Here is a 12,333-nt window from a genome sequence, read left to right as displayed (position 1 = left end):
TCAGGGCACAATTGGACGGCAGACTCTCTTATCAACTATCGTATCGCATAACTTTTCCTGGAACTGCCAAACACAATCAATATGGAACACTTGTCTATTTGTCATACACAGCTAGTTTGAATTTGTACATAAAACTTATTTTACAATAAGTAGTTTTCAGACAATCTTTATCTAAAATCCTGACCATCTGATATTTGGTCATACAGTCCTTGAACATGGCCAAGTCATGTCTAAAACAAACTGAACGGTTATTTTAGCACTGTTGTTAAAACTGCTTTCATTATCTTAGTTACTAGTTACACTGCAGGCAAAAGTTAGTTTATACAATTAGTAGAATGCGTTCAATTACTAAGATGGGAAAATATTCCAAATCCTTCTGGTAAAACAACAATAGATTCGTTACAGTACCCACAGGGTTCATAGTACATGTCAATAATACTTAAAGGGCGTATGCTATCATAACTTTTCATTCATTGAGTTTAGGCAGCTATTTTCATGCAATAAAATATAATGCAGAAAGTCGTCAACAGGCGTTTATGTCACTTAGCAGGAAAATAAAATGAAAACATCCTAAAGTCCATCAACAGGCTACAACAACAGACTTTAACCCTAAGGTGTCCTATGATCAATAATTCTGAACATTTGATGTCTGGTGTATTATTTTGGTTTCATATGCAAGGGTTTATTGTGAAGTGGAAGAATATTAAAAAAAAATGATACAAATAATGCAAACACGCTGTTTTGACCTTGAACCATTTCTCGTATTGGTCTTAATTTGATATAATACAGGAGTAAGTTTGTGTGTATCAATGGATTAGTATTCTTGCCAATGAAACAAACAATAGAAATTGAAACTAATTTCTTAATCTCATCAAAATGATCAATAAATCAAATAATCAAGTGTGTGACATCTTATTTTGTAATCAATATTTATTTTGTCATTATATCTTTTCTAATATCTATAAACTTTATTTGCCAGTTAGGGCAAAGTTTATTTCATTTTTCTAGCAAACCATTTATTTAAATTTGTAACACTGACATAATATTTCACTATAATCATTGATCTCCCGACATTTTTTCTGATCGAATCCTGATTCGAGGGCACACTACTCCATTGGAACAGGAAACATTCCACCAGATACCAGAGTCACATCACAGTTGATTGCACAAAAAATACTTCATGTATGTGATGTTTGATATTTTCAAACTGAAAAAAGTAAATTTCAGGAAATAAATATTTACAATGCAAGTCAAACTCAGGAATGTTAAAGAAATCGTACATAACCATTTAGTTAATGGTATTCTGGCACACATGAGCAACCTATTATTTCAAATCATATCTTTTAAACTGTTTATTAAAAATCATCTGCATTTGTTACAAAACTATGCAATATTACCTGTATAACTTTGGTCAAAGAATGCCTAGTTGGCACAAAAACAAGTTTTTCTTAAGCCTTAACTTGGATAAAACATTACCTACATAAACACAAGTACATTATTGGCGCCGCACTGAAGTGCGCGCCTATTATGGAATGGGAATTTATATTAATTAGTGGTAGGAGCGGTTTTTACGTTGATTGACAGTTGGGTTTTACTGTTATTTTATTATGATTAAAAAATGCAAATGGGTGGCGATTGCATGGGTGTTAAAAATGCTATTTATGGTTGAATAGATTGTCTTCAATTTATCTTCAAAACATTATATCGGAAGAACGACAAATGAGTTTAATAACTGTTCTAGATTCGTTTACGTTTTCCGATTGGTTACCTGTAATATCATGTGCCGAAAATGTAAACATTCGGAGGAGTTCCGAATGAAATGTAAAATGTGTGGACCGGTAATTATGTGAATGGGAATAATTATATTTTATGTTATTTTGTTATGTTTACTGCATTGATAAACAATGAGGTAAGCTGTTTTCTTTAATTTAATCGATATTGGAATTCAATGTTCACCTAACTTTATTTGTTAATGTGTTGAAGGTGACATTAGTAAAATTTTATTACGATTGCCCCCGAGTTGTTTTATTTTTATAACACTACACATATCCGGATGTTGCTATTTTTAGAACCAGAAGGTATTTCCCCGCTATTCATAGGTCAATGGAATTTCTACATCGTCGTTTAATAGTTGGAAACTATGTGATGTTTTATCATGAATATACGTTTAAAATAAGTAAACACTAAAAGTGCACACTGGCAGTTGATTACGATACATCTAACAATTTGAGTCATTTTAGTAAAACATGGATTATAAGTGAATACGCGTAAGAGAAGATTTCCTGTCGAAAAAACGAATGTCAACAATCAGCATGGAACTGGGATATTCGTATCAACGGGCTATTCATGTAAGTATCCTTGAGTAGTTGTGTACGTTTATGTGTTCAAAAATGTTTGTTTTTTAATTTATCTTTTGAATTCTTAAATCATTTTTATTTGCTAAATGTTAAGACAGCGTGTTAATATTTTTACATGTACTATAAATATACATGTTACATACTTTATATCTACTTATAATGCATCATTCAATTGTAACCACGGCCCCCCAGGTCCGAGGAATAGCTTGGACTTTGACTTTCGGTCCAGCCAACCCCGTGTAAAATTCTCGTCCTGTGGGGACGAACTGACGGTCAAATTTCCGCCATATATTTTGCTCAAAGACAAAACCACAGCATTCACCCGGCACTGCGAGGCCACCTGAAAGGTAAAAACACAGCCCATTTCCCCGGCTATCCCCGGCATATCCCCAGACCTGGGGGGGGGGGGGGGGTCGTGGTTACAATTGACTGGTGCATTATGTACATGTTACATATTTTTAAATGTACTTATGTACATCATTTATGTATATCATGATATGAGTATGTAATCTTTTATTTGATTGTTTTATCTTAGAAAAATATTAGACTTAAAGTTTTGTTTAAAAATGATGTGTTTTGGTATGTGACCTATTTCTAACATACCACAATACATGAACATTCCCATTATTTGTTTACAAACTGCATATTTTCAAAATAAACCTGTAAGAAAAGATGTACATGGTTTCGGGCTGGAAGCCACTACAGATTGGACACAAGCGACATTCATTTGCTTGGTGTAGGTCTCGTTGAACGCCATACTGTTGTGAATCATTATCAACCATATGCACAACAACTACACATTTGTGCCTACCAACCCTTACTCTTGGCTAAAACGGATATTAGTGCAGAATGTATAATTAATACATGTGCATTTGTATTTTACAGTTGTAGTTTCTGTTGCTTAATAATCAGAAGTCTAATTTCTTTCAGGCAGGAAAATGACTGAATATTACTAAGTCAACAAATCGGGGTTATATGAAGAATTCCAGCCTGCATTAAATACTTTGTTGGATCATTGAGACAGATTTGACATCCATGTCTATCCACAAGGCAGTCACATCTGATAGAGATGATGTGAGTATTTCATATAAAACATATTTAAGTTGGTGTTTGTTGTTTTATAAACTCACTGTATTTAAAAATCCAGTGGTGGTGGTGGTGGTGATGGTGATGATGATGATGAATTCTATTGATAAATTTAGTAATCTTCTTTATATTATATACATGTATGTATCAGCTTGTTGTTATTTTTTAAAAATAATGTCGAGAAATATTAAACTGTTTATATTTTATTTTGTATATGTATGGCAGTATTATTATCTATACTAATTAGTTAGAAAGTACTTTTTTTCCTTTTACAACACTAAACATTCTAGATGGGTAAAGAACCTGAAGGGGCATGAAAACCAAATCAGCATTGACTCAGCATTGAGTAATTATCATCTGTGCACACACTACAAGTACAAACGCATGGGAACAAACCAAACTTCAAATGTTGAAGAGTGAAGAATTATTGTGAAAAATTCTAAATGTAAGAATACCATTGACTAAATAAAACAAATAGACATTGATTACCCACAGAGACTGTTTACATGTTATAATATTAAAAAGTCATTAGTTGAGAACTTTCACTCTGACATTTTTGGAGGGGCATTACCGCCTACTTAGTGTTCTTGTTTTTTTACATATTTTAATTTAAAAGTACATTTATTGTTTTTAAATCTGAATTCTAAGTTAGTATCATAAGTAAAATTCATTTATTTGAATGATTACATTTTATGAATAAGTCCAATTACGCTTTATCAAGTTTTACAAGAAAAAGGCTGATTTTTAAGCATTATATTAGCTATAAAAATGTATAGTTACATGACATTATGTATATTTTCTTCAAAACTGAACGGTAAACTATCATAAATTGTCTTTTAAATTGTTCATTAAACATCATGGAAAATATTTACAATGATTTCAGCAGGTTGTTTTATTATTAAATATTTTGTATGAATTGATGAAACTGCTATATATTTTCAAACATCGAAATACTGCTCTGTCCCGAAGACTCTTAAGATCAATCAAAATGATTTTTTTCCATGTGTATCAATAATATGTTCGGTTGAACTTAAGTTTTCTGTCAACTGAAGTTTATTTTACCAGAAACTGTTGTGTTTATTTCATAATCTCTGATAATGTGAAAAAAAATCAATTATAGACAAAATATTTTTAATTCACAGTAAAAAATCTTCAAAATTTGGATAAAAGTCCCATAGTGTACCATGATAATAACTATGTTGTTGGTAAAAGCTTTATAAAAGTGTGTATTACTTATAAATACCTTAATTCAGTTTAAATAATTATGGCCTTTAAGGATTTTTGTTTTCATATAGATTTCCTGTTATATTGAGCTTTGTCAATTTTTGTTGTTGTTTTGTATTATGTACATTTACTACTTCTATTTCCTTACTTATTTTTTTTGTCTCATTTGTCAAATTGAATTGTTACATATTTAAGTGAAAAAAAAACACACACTATTTTTAAAGATGCACTCTTACTCCCAAATAAGACTTATCACAATTAATATTATTGTTTTGATTTTTTTTAAAAATGGGTTGATAGATGTCAACAACAATGTTTCTAATGAATTAAGGATCTTGAGTTCAATTTGCTAAGAAGAATGAACATAAAACATCGTATTTCTGCCTTGTGATACTATAGTAGACCACAGTAAATCTTTAAGCAATCACCAATCATTTAATATTTGTCATGCTTTCTGCTATTATAAACAGGGTCACAAGCTTGTTATCAGTAAACAATATTTCAGTAAATGCATTATTTAGTAAGTATTTATTGTTTTATCAGTCAATTTGATGTGTGTTATAAATACAATTATATGTATTGAATTCAAATAAGAGTTTCACTTTAAAGATGCTCATTTAAAGATAATGAACAGACACACAAAAACTAGACACCTTTGATACTAATTATATGAATGATTATTGTTTAGGTGACCTCTGATTTGTTTTGGAGATATTCCTAAATGGGTGTTATTCTTTGTTGTCTTCAGTTTCTTATACATTTAAAAAAATATAATTGCTTTTCTGGTATATATTTCAATGTAATTTAATGCAAATGAAAACACACTTTAAACTAGACACATTTGATACTAATGATATAAATGATTATTGTTTACATGTACTCTGATTTGTTATGAAGATATTCATAAAGGGGTGTTCTTCATATTATTATTCATTTTGGACTTGATTTAGTATTGCTTTTCTGGTATATATTCATTTAATGCACAGAGAAAGTTCAGTATCACTTTCACACATTGTTTACTATTATGTTTTTGCATATTTGGCCTATTTATGCTTATATGTGCGTTGTTGTATTTCAAAACCTTTGTGAAAAATAGAGACAGTATTATTTCTTTCATACATAGTCTGATACATATTCAGTTTGAATGCGTTATTTTGATCATTTTTGAAAAAATTGCCATTGTCCAATAAGACACATGCTGTTTTTGTGTTAATATCATTATCAACTAAAAACAGCCATTTTTCTTTACCATGTACATTTTAACTCCATTGATCAGATTTTTATGCAATTTTACATTAAATTTTAGTATCATTAAACAGCTTAAAACAAGGCATGTTATGTTATAAATGCATTTCATCTAGTAAACAATGTTCAATTTTTATATAACAGTTCAATATTTATGTTCTATTTATGTTTGCAACTTTCAGACGAAATGATAATGGTTATTAAAGTACTACAAAAATGTTAAATTGTTTTTTTTATATCATTTCTGTATGATGAATGAGGAAATTTATTCTTCCTTACAAGTTGTCATTCCAGCATGGTGACGTTGCCCCCTCCCCCTATATGATTAGAACTGCAGTGTACATGAACAACAACTCTATTTCAGTGTATTGCAAGAGTTATTCCCTTTGTACCTTTTCCTGTCCGGAGTATAACTAGAAAACTACTTTTTTGGAATTTCATTAAACATCATTCAATGGTATTTAGCACAACGAGAGGAAGTGCAGTGCACAATGACTATACATGTAGCTGTATTTCAGCTAACTACATAATTATTGCCCTTTGCCGCTTTTTGTTGACCAGAGCATTACTTTAAAACTACTTATGGTATTGAAATAAAACTTGGTATATGGATAGGTGACAATGACAAAAAGTACCCTAATTCTGTCGTGTTCATTAATGTGCTACACCTCTAATGAAATGTTCAACTTGAAACTCTTCAATTTCAATGCTTTTGCCTATGTTGTCAAGCACAATACTACAAATATTTTGAGAATTTCCTGGATGCGGTTCGTTGCACCATAATATGCTTGTTGGCCTTGACATTCCTTGTTTTTCAACATATAACAAATGCATAAACTATTAAACGGCGCACTTTGATGCTTTGCATCAATGGTCTTTCTTGTAGTACAACTGTAACGGTCCGCTGTAGGCGGCGGATGTGCGTTCATAGTACAACTGTAACGGTCCGCAGTAGGCGGCGGATGTGCGTTCATAGTACAATTGTAACGGTCCGCTGTAGGCGGCGGATGTGCGTTCATAGTACAACTGTAACGATCCGCTGTAGGCGGCGCATGTGCGTTCATAGTACAACTGTAACGGTCCGCTGTAGGTGGCGGATGTGCGTTCATAGTACAACTGTAACGGTCCGCAGTAGGCGACGGATGTGCGTTCATAGTACAACTGTAACGGTCCGCTGTAGGCGGCGGATGTGCGTTCATAGTACAACTGTAACGGTCCGCAGTAGGCGGCGGATGTGCGTTCATAGTACAACTGTAACGGTCCGCTGTAGGCGGCGGATGCGCATTCATAGTACAACTGTTACGGTCCGCTGTAGGCGGCGGATGTGCGTTCATAGTACAACTGTAACGGTCCGCTGTAGGCGGCGGATGTGCGTTCATAGTACAACTGTAACGGTCCGCAGTAGGCGGCGGATGTGCGTTCATAGTACAACTGTAACGGTCCGCTGTAGGCGGCGGATGTGCGTTCATAGTACAACTGTAACGGTCCGCTGTAGGCGGCGGATGTGCGTTCATAGTACAACTGTAACGGTCCGCAGTAGGCGGCGGATGTGCGTTCATAGTACAACTGTAACGGTCCGCTGTAGGCGGCGGATGTGCGTTCATAGTACAACTGTAACGGTCCGCTGTAGGCGGCGCATGTGCGTTCATAGTACAACTGTAACGGTCCACTGTAGGCGGCGCATGTGCGTTCATAGTACAACTGTAACGGTCCGCTGTAGGCGGCGGATGTTCGTTCATAGTACAACTGTAACGGTCCGCTGTAGGCGGCGGATGTGCGTTCATAGTACAACCGTAACGGTCCGCTGTAGGCGGCGGTTGTGCGTTCATAGTACAACTGTAACGGTATGCTGTAGGCGGCGGATGTGCGTTCATAGTACAACTGTAACGGTCCGCAGTAGGCGGCGGTTGTGCGTTCATAGTACAACTGTAAAGGTCCGCTGTAGGCGGCGGATGTGCGTTCATAGTACATCTGTAACGGTCCGCTGTAGGTGGCGGATGTGCGTTCATAGTACAACTGTAACGGTCCGCAGTAGGCGGCGGATGTGCGTTCATAGTACAACTGTAACGGTCCGCAGTAGGCGGCGGATGTGCGTTCATAGTACAACTGTAACGGTCCGCTGTAGGCGGCGGATATGCGTTCATAGTACAACTGTAACGGTCCGCTGTAGGTGGCGGATGTGCGTTCATAGTACAACTGTAACGGTCCGCTGTAGGCGGCGGTTGTGCGTTCATAGTACAACTGTAACGGTCCGCTGTAGGCGGCGGTTGTGCGTTCATAGTATAACATTCCGTTATAAACGGAAGTACGTTTATAGTACGTATGTTTGCTTGGCTGGTAATATGCAAATTAGCAAAGCCCGGGCTTTGTCTGGATTGAGAATTTAGTGTATATAAAGACCAGCGGACCCCTTCAGGCTCGAGCATGCTTTTCTCTGATTGGATCAGTTGGGCTTGTTTAAAGCGCACGTTACATTAGGTATAGCCAATCATCTTTGAAATCTAACATCAACTTAAACTTGAACTAAACAGACAGGCTTACAAGGCACAATTTTATCCAAACCTGAGTTCACGCTTGAGCTCATTCCTCTCCCACTGAGCTGAAAAGCGATATGTACCCAGTAAGGTCGGGAAACACATTGAACTTAAAGCTCGGCCCTATATTCAAGCAAATGTGACTGCAAACAGTGACAAAATGCTTATTCCCTATTCTTCAACTTACAGTTGGCTGGCATGAGCAAAGTGTGTTTCCGGCAAATGTAAAATACAATGGTACAAAATCAGCTGGTAATGATGACTTGCGCGACCGCTCTCTTTCCGCTGTAATTTTCTTTAGTGCCTGTTTTGTTTAGTGCAAACTGATGTATTTTTATTATTTTCCTTGAAAATAACAGTACTTGACTTTTGCCCTAGTAGTAATCTTTAAAAGTCTTTAGTACGGTTGTATATCCTATAAAACTTACAACGTTATTTATTTTATCTTTACATAATTGAACTGTATTTATCAAATTAGTTGCCACTGAACATTCATTTGGAATTATGAACGTAATACAATTGTATGCACTTGTGTTGTACCTATTGTTAAACAGAGTTCAAGCCGAATATAGCAACAAGATGTCCCACCAAATGGCAATCGAAAAATGCCAGGGCAGCGGTGGACTAGCACCAAGCATTTACTTCAATCCCGTGCCAGGAACGGTCAGTTACCCACCAGAACACACAGATCTTGGACTGAAATACGACGAGTTATCTGACTTTAACCTGCTAGATGGGGAATCAGCGTGGGTGGCGGAATTAGCTTCATACAGCTTGCCCGTTGTATTCGTGGATTGCGTGGTGTGGACCGAAAACACTACCAAAGAAGCAAATGGCATTTCCATCTATAGTTGTTTAAATTATTGTGGATACAATACATCATTCACAGACGCCTACATAGGAGTTTATTCACGATATTGTGTTTGCTTTACACGGCATATGGTAGAAGAAGCAAATCGGATTAAATGCGACCCAGCAAACGATACATTATTGGGTGTGTATGCAGTGAAAACAGAAATGGTAAAAGATGAATTCTTATACCAGTGTAGCAACATGCAAATGAATACCAGCACCGCAAAATGCACAGAAAAACATAACTCCGTCTGTTATACCGGAAACCCGGAAGTGTGCACAAACAACAATAGACACTATCTTATAAACAACTCTTGGACGTTTTACTGCATTGTTGCTGAAACTAAGACTTGGTTTGACAGCGTAAACCACTGTAAAACTCTCTTGGGTACCATTTTACCAGATGTCAAGCCGCAGTTGGTATCTGAAGTAAATGCACGAGTCAATGATACAGTTGAATACTGGGTAGGAACGTTTCGTAGTTTTACTGTTGCAGATGACCGCACGGGTAACCGTCCGTGCTTGGTAGTGACGAGAGTTAGTAACAAACTTGTTTTAGAACCGGAAGACTGTGAAAAGGAGAGAAAGTACGTTTGCTTAGAGAATGTAAGACAACATCGCCGAAATCATACGGGAATTTTTGGTGGCAAAAATGAAGTTGTTACAAATTCCTTGATGCCAGGCATTTCTATTGGTGTAGGTGCAATCCTGGCTCTTTTTGGCATAATATTTTTCTTTGTATCAATACGCAACATTTACACCAAGACTCAAACGCAAGTTATAGCGGATTCTGCAACAGAAAGTCAGGTGCTGAATTCTGTTGCTATTGAGCAACATTATGACGAAATTTGTGGTTCTGATGTGGAGCTGCGACCGGAGCCGTGGGATGGAAAACAAATGAGCCAATCGTGTGACGGCAAAAATATAACCACCATTGGAAAGGACGAGTATGACGAGGACAGTAATCCTATTAGACTTCAAAACAACCCGAACGAGGACTTGTATTCTTACTCTCAGATTGGTCACGACCATGTCAGCGATGGATACATTACATGTATATTATAATCCCTATCCCGCGTCTGATAAAGAGGGTCTGCGTTATACAATTGTGAAAATTTGTAGACTTGGGAGATAACCATAAATGCGTTAAAATGTACTGTACGTGTAGCTCTTTATTGGTGCTTAATATGTGTAGCACTTACTTCTAACTTAGTTTATGCATATAGACATAATTTAGGCATTGTCATTCTGTAAAATTAAAATATTGTCATATTTTTAATTAAATAATTGTCATTCTGTGTAATGTAAGTATTGTCACTTTTGTGTTGGCTTTATTCAATATTCCATAAAAATGTTTTTACTTAATTTTTTACCACTACATTCGGTTAAACGACAAGCGGTTTAGTGACAGTGTTGAAGACAATGTTCTCACTCTTATGGACAACAATGCTGGATCTACAGCATTTGGTAAACGACCATGGATATCAATGGCACTGTTGATGACAATGTCGACAATGGTACGCACACTAAGATCAAAACCACATATTTGAAGACAATGACCACAATCGTACTGACATTCTTGATGGTATAAATAAATTGTATACAAGATCCTTGATAATAATCATTGCTCTTGCAGCACGTTTGATCCTGGCCCTTTTTAGCATTATATTGTTTTTGGCTTATCAATACGCAAAATTTGCAACAAGACACAAACGTCAGATATAACTGATTCTGCAAAGGAAAGTCATGAGTTGTATCCGGTTGAAGGTGAGCAAAATGGATCTGAGCCGTTTGATGGTAAACATATGAGCCAATTGTGTGATGGCAAAGATATAACCACCATTGGAAAGGCTGAGTATGATGATGACGGTTGTCCTATCAGGCTTCATAACAATCCAAGAAACAATTTAAACACGGACATGTATTCCAACTCTCCGATTGGTCACGACCATGTCAGCGATGGAAACAATACATGTGCCTGAGCATCCCGTTTCAGGAAAACTGGACCCTTGTTGAACAAGCGTACGATAAAATAGATTTGTAAGATTCCACAAATGCGTTAATGTGTGCGATACGTGTAGTTGTTCATCGGAGCTGAATATACAAAGCACTTGCTACTTCCAACTCAGTTAATGCATATCAATATAATTAAGGTATAGTCATTCTGTTAAATTTAAATATTGTTATTCTGTGTAATATATTAAATTATGTTTTATTCTGTATAATTAAGATACTGTGAATCTGTGTTGTCTTAATTCAGTATTCCATAGAAATAGTTTTTTATCTTCTTTTTTTGTTTATTTTGCAAAAAACTTGGTGTGAGGATCTATGCCACATGCGAACAAAGTTATGTGTATGCAATACCTCCGTTTTGAAATGTATAGATGTTAAATGGTTTTTGAATCAAAACCTATTCTCTGTGTGTATTTTTTGAAAGTATCAACATGTCAATCAAATACGAATTGCATACTGTCCAATAACATAAGCTTGTACTGAAAAGTTGTTCTGTCGGACAAAGGACAAAAGTATCTTTACATGATTCTAACTGCGGCAATTGTAAAGTAACTGTATTGTAGAGCAACTTGGCAATAACTTCCAAAGATCAACAACGCTAAGGGACATCATGCATGTAATATTCTGTCGTTCTAAACAAGTAAAGCCATACCAATGTATTCCTTGTTTAGGGTTAGATTCCTGTTTCAAAACTTACCAACTCGGCAGGAAAAACACAACCAAGTGTCTTAGAAACACAAAAAGTCTAATACCCATTGCAAGAAAAAAATAATAAAAATTAGCACACGATAACAATAGATTTTCACAATTAAGATCAAAAAGAAATTTAACAGATACATACAACTAAAAATTGAACTTCTCGATGTAAATCTCACATCATTATTATTCTATTGATTTGGCTCTTTCTTTCTTTGGAAGGCTAGAAACAGACCAGCCCGGTGACGCTAAACAAAGAATCAATTTGGTATGACCTAATCCAAAGGAATAATAATTATAGGAATTCGTGAAACATGGGTTAGTGC

This window comes from Mya arenaria, chromosome 5 (genome assembly GCF_026914265.1).
Source record: "Mya arenaria isolate MELC-2E11 chromosome 5, ASM2691426v1".
Classification (NCBI taxonomy): domain Eukaryota; kingdom Metazoa; phylum Mollusca; class Bivalvia; order Myida; family Myidae; genus Mya; species Mya arenaria.
Note: the sequence above shows the minus strand (reverse complement) of the source record.